The 9766-nt window shown below is 36.3% G+C and overlaps 1 pseudogene; it reads left to right on the top strand.

Annotated features, from left to right (window-relative positions):
* The first annotated feature begins 4857 nt into the window (after window positions 1–4857).
* Window positions 4858–9177, top strand: LOC133786172 (cytochrome c oxidase assembly protein COX15-like; annotated as a pseudogene).
* Window positions 9178–9766: the final 589 nt, after the last annotated feature.

The following is a 9766-nucleotide window of genomic DNA, read 5'->3' as shown; positions in this document are numbered from 1 at the left end:
GTGTGACCAATGTATTTGAGTCTTCGTTTTATAATAATAGCTAATCATAAACATATTGTTGCACGTCTCCTAAATGTTAAAGTTCATCAAATTGATTTCGATGTTGTTGCCAATGACAGAAGAGAACGAAGTAGTACAACAATCGATGCCTTGGCAATACCTAAAATCATCAATAATATTACTTGTACTATTGGATGAGCAGGTGGAGTGGTCAAGAATTGATTAACCTTCTCTGCTATTGAAAAGGGCTATTTTGTTCTTTATTGTGCTATACTGTCCTAGTCAACATTTTGTAATCATTTTCCTGATTCCAATATTGTGGGAATATTCTCATGTTGTTAGGATTTGGTTAAAGGTAGGATACGTATTATATTTCCGTTACAATGCTTCTAGAGAATTCTCTTTGTACCAGACTCACTCTATATAATGAAAAGGCATATCTCAGCATCATTTGAGCTGAACATTTTTCTCATTACTAGTTGTTTTCTCACTGGAGTTGCACCCAATCTATTATCAGACGAATAGGAAAACGAGCAGTTGGTTTCTCATTACTTGTGTCGAACTTGGCACTGACACCGCAACTTACTGCGATGAATATATTATCAGACGAATAGGAAAACGAGCAGTTGAAGAATCTGATGGGGCTTCTGACCTGAACACTTTGGAATGGTCTGTTGTCGTTATCTGAAATGCCAAGTACTTGTAGTCGAGTGTGTTTGAGGAAAGGCGTAGAGTTTTCGCAGGAAATTTCGAAAGGGAATGGGATAGTTATGGCCCCACACTCTACTCGACAACCAGGCTTTGCAAGTGAAACTTGCGTGGACGACCTTGTCATTGATAACGATCCAATAATAATAATAATTATGATAACAAACAAGTAGTTCACCATAGTCACTACCATTTTCTTCTCTCTTCTTTATTGATTGATCATCACTTTGCTGTCTCTGGTATCTGAAAAAAAACAGCAACTAAAAAATTTATCTAAAAGACATAAAATAACTGTTGAGGCATGCATATATATATGATACACCAAATTTAAATAGAGAGAGAGAGAGAGAGAGATAACAACCAACCTTTCTCTAAGACATAGATGAATACTAGATAGAAGAAGAAAAAAATCATCTACAAATTAATAATAATGACACTATTCAATATTTCTATAGATTTTTAAAATAAATATTCTACTTTTCCCAGGAATACTGGATATTAAATACTATATATTATTGAGAAGAGGATAGATAATAAGAACAAAACAAAAAAAAAACATTAAGAATCAATAAAGATAAAAGGGATAAAATTATTTGTACCAGAGAGATATGGATGAGAAAATTGGAAGGTATATTTGCGTACTTAATAAGGAATCTATGTGACATATCAGTTTGTGTTTCAGTGAGAATACATAATATTAAAAAATATATATGTGAAATTAATTAAGAAAAATATATATGTGAAATTAATTTAGAAAAATATTAAAGACATCCTATCTACATAATGAAACTCTGAACTGAAGACTTACGCATCGAATCAGTGTGTGTGTGTGTTTTTCTCTGCAATAAAATAAAAAAAACAATTAAGTATATATAGAAGACTTGAGGAAATTAGCAATTTAATATCCACGATTGAAAAATCTTTGCTGAACCAATATAGAAAACTCGAGGAAACATCCGCAGCTGAAAAGTCCTACTAAACCAAACATGCATTAGAAGACTAATCATCACACATTAATTAATTGTGCTCATAAATTTATGCATTAGAAGACTTAGTCAGCAAGCCATGGCCTACCCCCATTAATTTGAGCATATTAAAGAGTGAAGGAAAGGAGAAAATTTTGTATGTATACAAAAGCTAGTGTAAAACACCTTTAACGCTCAAGTCTATAAAATTCATTAATATGCATTTTCGCATTTTTTTTTTAATTTTACTTCAAAATATATATATATCATTTTTGAGGATAACAATAAAGCTTTTCCTTTTCAAATTTTAGATATCATCTCTCTCGAATTCTAAGTTGCTAAATGTACAAGAATTCCGCTAGATAATTTCGATGACGAAATTTCTGTAAGGAGGGGATAGTTGTAGTGTCCCAAAATTTGCTAATAGGGCTTGGGGCCTTGATTAGCATGTCTGGAGAGTAATAAGTGTTTTATTACCTTAATATGTGAATTTAATGAATATGTGATTAGAGATGCATGTTTAGGTGAAATAAATATGCATGTGGCCCCGTTTGGTTGTTATGGGCATGTTTGTAATTTTAGCCCGTTGAGGGCATAAATGCAATATTTGTGATTATTGTGATATTTGTGTTGCATGATCCGAGACAGTCCTAGGGAGCGGTTTAGTTAGAAAGTCACAACAGGGTTGAATACTCGACTCGGGGCGAGTCGAGCGGTATTCCGAGCATAAGATGTTTTATTGGGTTATCGGGTTATGGAAATAAATATTTAAAGATATATTTGAAGTTAGAACGTTTAAGAGGGAATATTGGAGAAATTTACCATTTTGCGCTCAGGGACTTTTTTAGTACCCCGAGCCTTAGGTAACTTAAATGACTTAGGATAAGTAAAACAAAACCAAGGAACCATTCAGAAACTAGGCACAACACTTCTCTTTCTCTCTCATTTTCTCTAAAACATACAAAGGGGAAACTTTGAGGATTAAGCTAGGAATTGGAGCTCTAAACTTGGGGATTAACTCAGTTTTAACTTGTGGATTCAAGTAGAAGCTAAGGTAAGCTTTCAACTGTTATTCTCACCATTAAATTCTGTAAGTTACTGGCTGGGTTTTGGTTTTTATTAAGTCTTTGAGTTATTCTAAATAGATTAATTAAAGATGGACCAATCAAAATCGAGCATATGTATAATATAGTTTAAGTTAACGGAGTTTAATGGAAGAGGTATAGTTTAATGGAAGGGGAGAGAAAGAGGGAGTCAGTTCTGGCATTCTTCCAAACCTTTCTCTCTTTTTTTCCTTTGTCTTATCTAACTTAAGCCTCTTAAGTTAATCCCAAGGATCGGGTACCGAGAATGTCCCCGAGGGCAAAATGGTAAAATTCTTTGGTACTCCCATCTAGGCTTCCTAATCTCAAATGTATCTCAAATTATTTATTTTCATCACTCAATAACCCAAATAAATGTCCATTACCCAAAATACCCCTTGACTCGCCCCTAGACGGGTACCGGGTCCCGTTGTGACTTTCCCGCTACTTGCTCCCTAGGATCACCTCGTGACGAAGGCTGCAAATATTTATCCACATAATAATGTAGTCTCAAAAGTTATCACAAATAGTTTCATCTGTGCCCTAACGGCCCAAAATTACAATTATGCCCTTACAGACTAAACAGGGACCGCATGTTTATCTATTACTCATAAACATGCATTCCACATATCCATATAATCATAGGATCATGCATATCACATAATCATGCATTTTCACCGTTTACTCACATAGCTTTCAATTATGCCCTCCCAGCACACTAACTCTGTCAAACCAAGGAAAAGATATTGAAGAAAATTATGTAGTATCAAAGATGAAAAAAAATAAAAAACAATACAAGAATAATATGGGAGCGGGGTTTGATTTCTTACTAAAAAGATATTTGCTTTTTCAATTGAGATGGAGGAGAAAGGTAAGTTCATCCAACTCTTCCAAGAATACAAGGATTTTTTTGCTTGGCACTACGATGAGTTGTAAACTCACAAGAATGATGAGATTATGAAGCATCAGATTCCTTTAAAGCCCGATGCCGAGCCTTTTAGGCAAAAGCAATGGCCAGTCAATCCTAAGCTGAAGCCAATCATCAATAAAGATATAGAAAAGCGTGAATCTATTTCTGTCTTTGATATATCCTAGATGGGGTTGCTAACTCGGTTCCAATGGGAAATAAGAATGGTAATAAATAAAATTGAAACAAGATAAAATCGTATATCGAAACGACTTCTGGCATCACCGAAAGGATCGAAACAGGTGCTCTAAATTCATCAAAAAGCCAAAGATCGTAAAAGTTATGGGCTCCCGAAAAGTCGTTCCTCCTAGAGCCTACATTATCAAAATTTCTCGTTTATATATTCAATCGATTCCAGAAAAATTGTAAAAAAAAAATTGAAGCACGAGAATTTACTGAAAATTACCTATAGACTCATATACAGATAAGATACGTTGGGAAGTGACGTTGAGGCTGGGCACGTGCGAGTTGTAATAAAGAAAGCAAAGGGAAATCGGAGGAGTTAGAGCAGGGCTAAAAGCGCCTGCCTGGAAAACAAACAGTAGAGTGACGCAAAGGACCTCTAGCAACTCTACTATCGCCTTTCCTACCAAAAAGCCTTGAAGTAATAACGCGTTGATCGAGTCGCCACCGGAGCCACAAAGGACTATCTAAATGGATTCTCCCGGAGCATATAGATCCACCCGATCGATGAACACTTGAACCGAACTCGCCCATCCTTTTGGGCACAGGGACGCGAGAACCAATCCGAGGTTTCAACCGCTTTTTTTAGCTTTCGACTGAAAAGTTACCAATAGAATAGGCCTTAGAGTCGCTCTTTCCAAATGGGTCGAGTAGCCCTTTATAGAAAGGAGCTCTCTAGTTAGGATTTACAATCAATATTTTTTTTTACTTTTTCTTTCCGTTTAGTAAAGTTGTTTATCCCACGCTTCATCAAAATCAAGAAATCAACCCATCAAAAAAAAAAAATTGATTGGATGAGAATAAATGAAGAAATAATAAGTTGTCCTTTATCCTTTCTGGAGTTTCGATGAAAGGATTCCATTATTAACGCAACGCAACCAACTCCATTTGTTAGAACAGCTTCCATTGGGCCATCTTTTTATTTTCTTTTTATTTTTCTATCAAAAAAAATATGCATACGGCTCACCAACTTCACTTGCCTCTATGGGAGACTCACTCCGGGTGGGTTCGGATCACTTACAATACACGGATCTACGAAGGAAGGGGTTGGTGGGTTAGGAACGTTTTCAATAGGATTCTTTTCCCTTATTTGTTCGATGGGCAAGAGGTTCGACTAGACGCGAAGTATGAAAAAGTATTCACTAAAAAAGGAAACGTACTTATTATTCTTATTGCTAATGAGCTCCCTGCTTGCTTTGCTAAAGACGGACCCTGGCAAGAAAGAATTATGCCTCTCGGATTTTACTCACAAATTGGGCTGGAGTACGGTAGGGGCAGAGGGAATTTCCGGTGGAGCGGTGAAATGCGTAGAGATCGGAAAGAACACCAACGGCGAAAGCACTCTGCTGGGCCGACACTGACACTACAAAGATTTTGGATTTGCTCATAATGAACAAATTATATCCGGTCTTGTTTCTACTTTTCCAGTTATTTTAGATACAAAAGCCTTGATTAGTGATTTTGGGTCGTTACATAACTAGAATAGAAATTACAAAATAAATAAAATACATACTTGAAAATGCTCTTGAAAAACACTAAAATGGAAAAGAGAATGTGTAACGCCCTAATCAAATGAGTGATTTAACACTTGAGGTTCCGATAACCATGCTGGGGCTTATAGCCCTAATCAAATGAGTGATTTAACACTTGAGGTTCCGATAACCATGGTGGGGCGTATAGCCCTAATCAAATGAGTGACTGAGGAGTGAATCACTAGCACGGGTTCCTTACCCTTAGCCATGTGATGATGCAGTCATCACTTGGGCCTTCTGACCCTGGCTCAGATGAGTGACTAATGAATTAGTCACTAATGTAAACCAAATGAGTGACCATGGAGTCACTAATATGGGTTCCGCACCCTTAGCCATGTGGCGATCCAATCACCTGGGCCTTCTGGCCCTGGATCTGAGTGACTAGCCATTAAAACTCTGGTTCTTGCTCTGTTTTTCTTATTGAGTTTCAGTTGGGATTGTGGTTTGAAAGTTGAGAATTCAATGGGGTTTTTGGCAAAGTTTGGTTAGGTTATGATTCCTAGGACATGTGGAGTAGATGTTTGGGTTCATTTGGGGGTTTGGACGGAGTTTGGGAGCATGTTTTTCAAGTTGGAAATGGAGAATATATTTAGTATTGTGGAAGATAGATAGCTTTGTGTATTTAGTATTGTGGTAGTTGTTATATGTATAGATAGATAGATAATATTTGATAAAATGTAGGTGTTGCAGTTGGTTCCGGAGCCGATTATCACCAGTTTTGTTGGTGAAGAGTAACCGTAAGGCTCTCTACAACCATCTCACCCAAGCAACATCATCTTCGTCTAGAGTTGTGAGGGAGGAGACCTCTAGATTTTTCTCCACCGGAATCGTCCGGAGAATTCTGCATGACTTCCGATCTCCCCCTAAGGTTCTTCTAACTCTATCTTTAGAACTAAAAGATTATGTTTTGCTAAATATTGTTATATGGAAACTTAGAACCAACTTCAAAAACTTTGAACTGAATTGATTAGCTTCAACTTCATTAAATACCATTTTGAGACACCCAAAATGATAACTTTCTCGTTTTTATATTTTTGTAATCCATAAAGCATTCTCATAGTAGTCACAGATTTGATTGTGGAGTTCTGCAAAGTGCCATTGCAGTGGTAGATATTTTAATAATCATAGCATGGGATATCAGAAAACATTTTTTTTCCATGTTTTGAGCTATGATATAAATATATATTTTTTGTTTTTAGGACTGAAATGGCTGGTTCCATGTCTGCTGTCTTCATTTCTATTTCGTATTCTAGATTTTTTGTTCTTTGTTTCAAATCAGTGCTCTTACATTAAAGTTTATATGCAGATATTTTTATCTTTTAGTTGAACATCATTACTTCTTGCAGCATCAGCTAGCAGTAACCCAAGACTGAAGTTTAAAAATTTCAACTTGGAAAAATTCATTGGTTTCATAAATGCCATTTCAAGCTCATTCCCTGCTTTAAAATTTATTTCTTGGAAGTATTAGATATATATGTTTTTGGGTATCTAAGTACTTGGCTACATATGCATCTATTATATTCTAAATTGCTAATTTGATAGCGGGAAGTAACCACAAAAAAAGTAAAGTCGAACCTTTGAGGGTCTCACTTGTACTATCATGAAAGAAGATATTTTTGCATATTTTTTCTTTTGATATTATGTGTTTCTTATGGCGACCCTGTATTCCATGACAATTAAATGTGATGAAAGTCCTTGTTCTAATTCAGTTTCACTTGGGGATCGGACACAATTCATGTGTCATGTTCATGTATTTTAAATGTAATACATGTGTAACAAGTTTATAATGCAATTTAGGGTCAGTATGTGCCATCTTTGAGAAATGTTTCCACCGTGCAATCTCTTAATTCAAAAAGTTATGAAGGACTGGAGCTACTTGTAAACGGAGGACCTCGTGCTCAGAAAATGGTTGGGATATGACTCTTTGGCTCGCTGCTTGGGTGTTTAGTATGGTCGTACTTGGAGGTGTTACACGACTAACAAGATCTGGTCTTTCGATGACTGATTGGAAGTTCAGTGGTGGGCTCCCTCCTCTATCTGATGAGGAATGGTTACAGGAATTCGAGAAGTACAAGCAGTCCCCTGAATATAAGCGGTCAGTGAAAGAAAAGAACAGTACATGTATTTGTAGCATTGCTAATGGTTTGTGATGCTTAGCTTTCTAGTTTTTAACGGTTTTGAGGTGAACTCTTTGGAGTTTGGACTAGGATTATTTTATGGCATTTGCTATAATATTATTAATATTTTTTTTAATTTATGGATGATGGTTTTTGCAGGGTTAATCGAGGAATGAGCATTGATGATTTCAAATTTATATACTGGATGGAATATGCTCATCGTATGTGGGGAAGAGCTCTTGGTATCATGTTTGCTTTGCCATTTTCATATTTTCTTCGTAAGGCATATATTACCCTACGACTTGGACTGAAACTCTCTACTCTTTTCGCCCTTGGTGCTGGGCAGGGGCTGATTGGATGGTGGATGGTTAAAAGTGGTTTAGAGGTAGGACACCTTATATTAAGTGTATTTGCAAATTTGAATCGAAAAATGTTGTGGTTTGCGCCTTTTTAAATGATCTCTCTTTTTTCAAATATACACAGCCTAGAGTAAGCCCGTATCGGCTTGCAGCTCATCTCACTTCGGCATTTGTTATATACAGCGGCCTTCTTTGGACAGGTCTCTCAGTGGTAATGCCCGAACCACCTGCAGAATCAATGTCCTGGGTTAAGGGGGCTGCAAAAGTAAAGAGACTTGCTCTTCCTGTCAGCTTACTCGTCGGCATTACTGCTGTCTCTGGAGCATTTGTTGCAGGAAATGATGCTGTATGTAACTTCAACTGTTATTGTATTGCTCAGTTTTTAACAAATTAATTAGTAGGTGGTATGGTTTTTTGTTTTGTTTTTTTTGCTAGTAGCGTATTGTGATAATGATTTTGTGAATTTCCAGGGACATGCCTACAATACTTTTCCAAAGATGGGTGAAACATGGATACCTGAGGATGTTCTAGAAATGAAGCCACTTATTCGCAACTTCTTTGAGAATACTTCGTTGGTGCAGGTAATTTTCCTGTGGTGTTTCTTTACTGTGTATTATTGAGAGAATTCCTTAGCATGATTTAGGTTCAGTCTATCATTGAATTTTGATTCATAAAGGTATTCACGAGATCTCAAATTCAGAAAAATATATTTTAATCCATTGAACTACGAGTTCAATGGCTCAAACTCCGCATGACCAGTAGTTTCCTGAAATCCGTGTGAACCTATAATCATCAATGTGATCATAGAATATTCCTCTAACCTCATTTACAGCTTGACCATCGTATCCTGGCAACAGCCACTTTAGTTTCAATCGGCTCATTATGGTGGTTAATAAGGAAGGTGGATCTTCATCCTGCAGTTCGATATTTGATTGGAAGCATTGTTGGCATGGCTGGTCTTCAGGTACATATGTTTCGATAACTCAATTTCTATTAATGTCTTCTGACTTTAAAGATCGAAACTTGGTTCTTCCCCTTGAACACGTAGCTAGGACTGAACGATATTTGATGATCGTTCTTGTAATCATTGCAGGTTACCTTGGGGATATCTACCCTTTTGTCATACGTGCCAGTTTCCCTGGGCAGTGCTCATCAAGCTGGGGCTTTGACACTAATGTCACTGATGATCCTTCTCATTCACACTCTGAGGAAGCCATCGCCCTTTCTTCTTAAATCTCTGCCTAAAGTTGCCAAGACAATCTAGCTTACTGCACAAATTTATGCAGATCCTGCCCTTTTGGTTGGTGTCTCTGATCATGAGTTCTTTCTTATTTTGTCATAAGAAAAATTTGTTTCATAAATGCATAATGCTCGGCGTTTGTTTTTCTTCTTCTTCTTGTTTAGCTAATGTGATTTATTCAATTCCTCATTGTGGAACTTGAAACGTTATAAATTGAAAAAATAATACAAGGACAATTTTCCTTCCTGGATGGTGCTTCATGTTACAAGGGCCTTTGTGGTTAAAGAAACTTACCACATTTTCGTTCATGGACACTACAAATAAAGGTAACCTTTAGTGACAACTTTTTAGTCACAACATATATTTTGTGTGACTAAATACCACTTTTAGTAACAACAAAAAACTACTTGTGACTAAAAAGTCTTATTTAATCACAAGTTGTCACTAATATAGTTTTAGTCACAACCTATTATTTTTAGTAATAAAGTTTGTTGTGACTAAAAATACATTTAGTGACAACAAATTGTGATCTTTGTGACTAATACTTTTAGCCACGGACTTTTTAGTGATGACATAGGTATAATGATTTTTCCTTAGTCACAAATTTTTTGTT

The sequence above is a fragment of the Humulus lupulus genome, chromosome 6 (assembly GCF_963169125.1).
Source record: "Humulus lupulus chromosome 6, drHumLupu1.1, whole genome shotgun sequence".
NCBI classification, from domain to species: Eukaryota; Viridiplantae; Streptophyta; class Magnoliopsida; order Rosales; family Cannabaceae; genus Humulus; species Humulus lupulus.
Note: the sequence above shows the minus strand (reverse complement) of the source record. Positions and strands in the feature narration are given on the sequence as shown.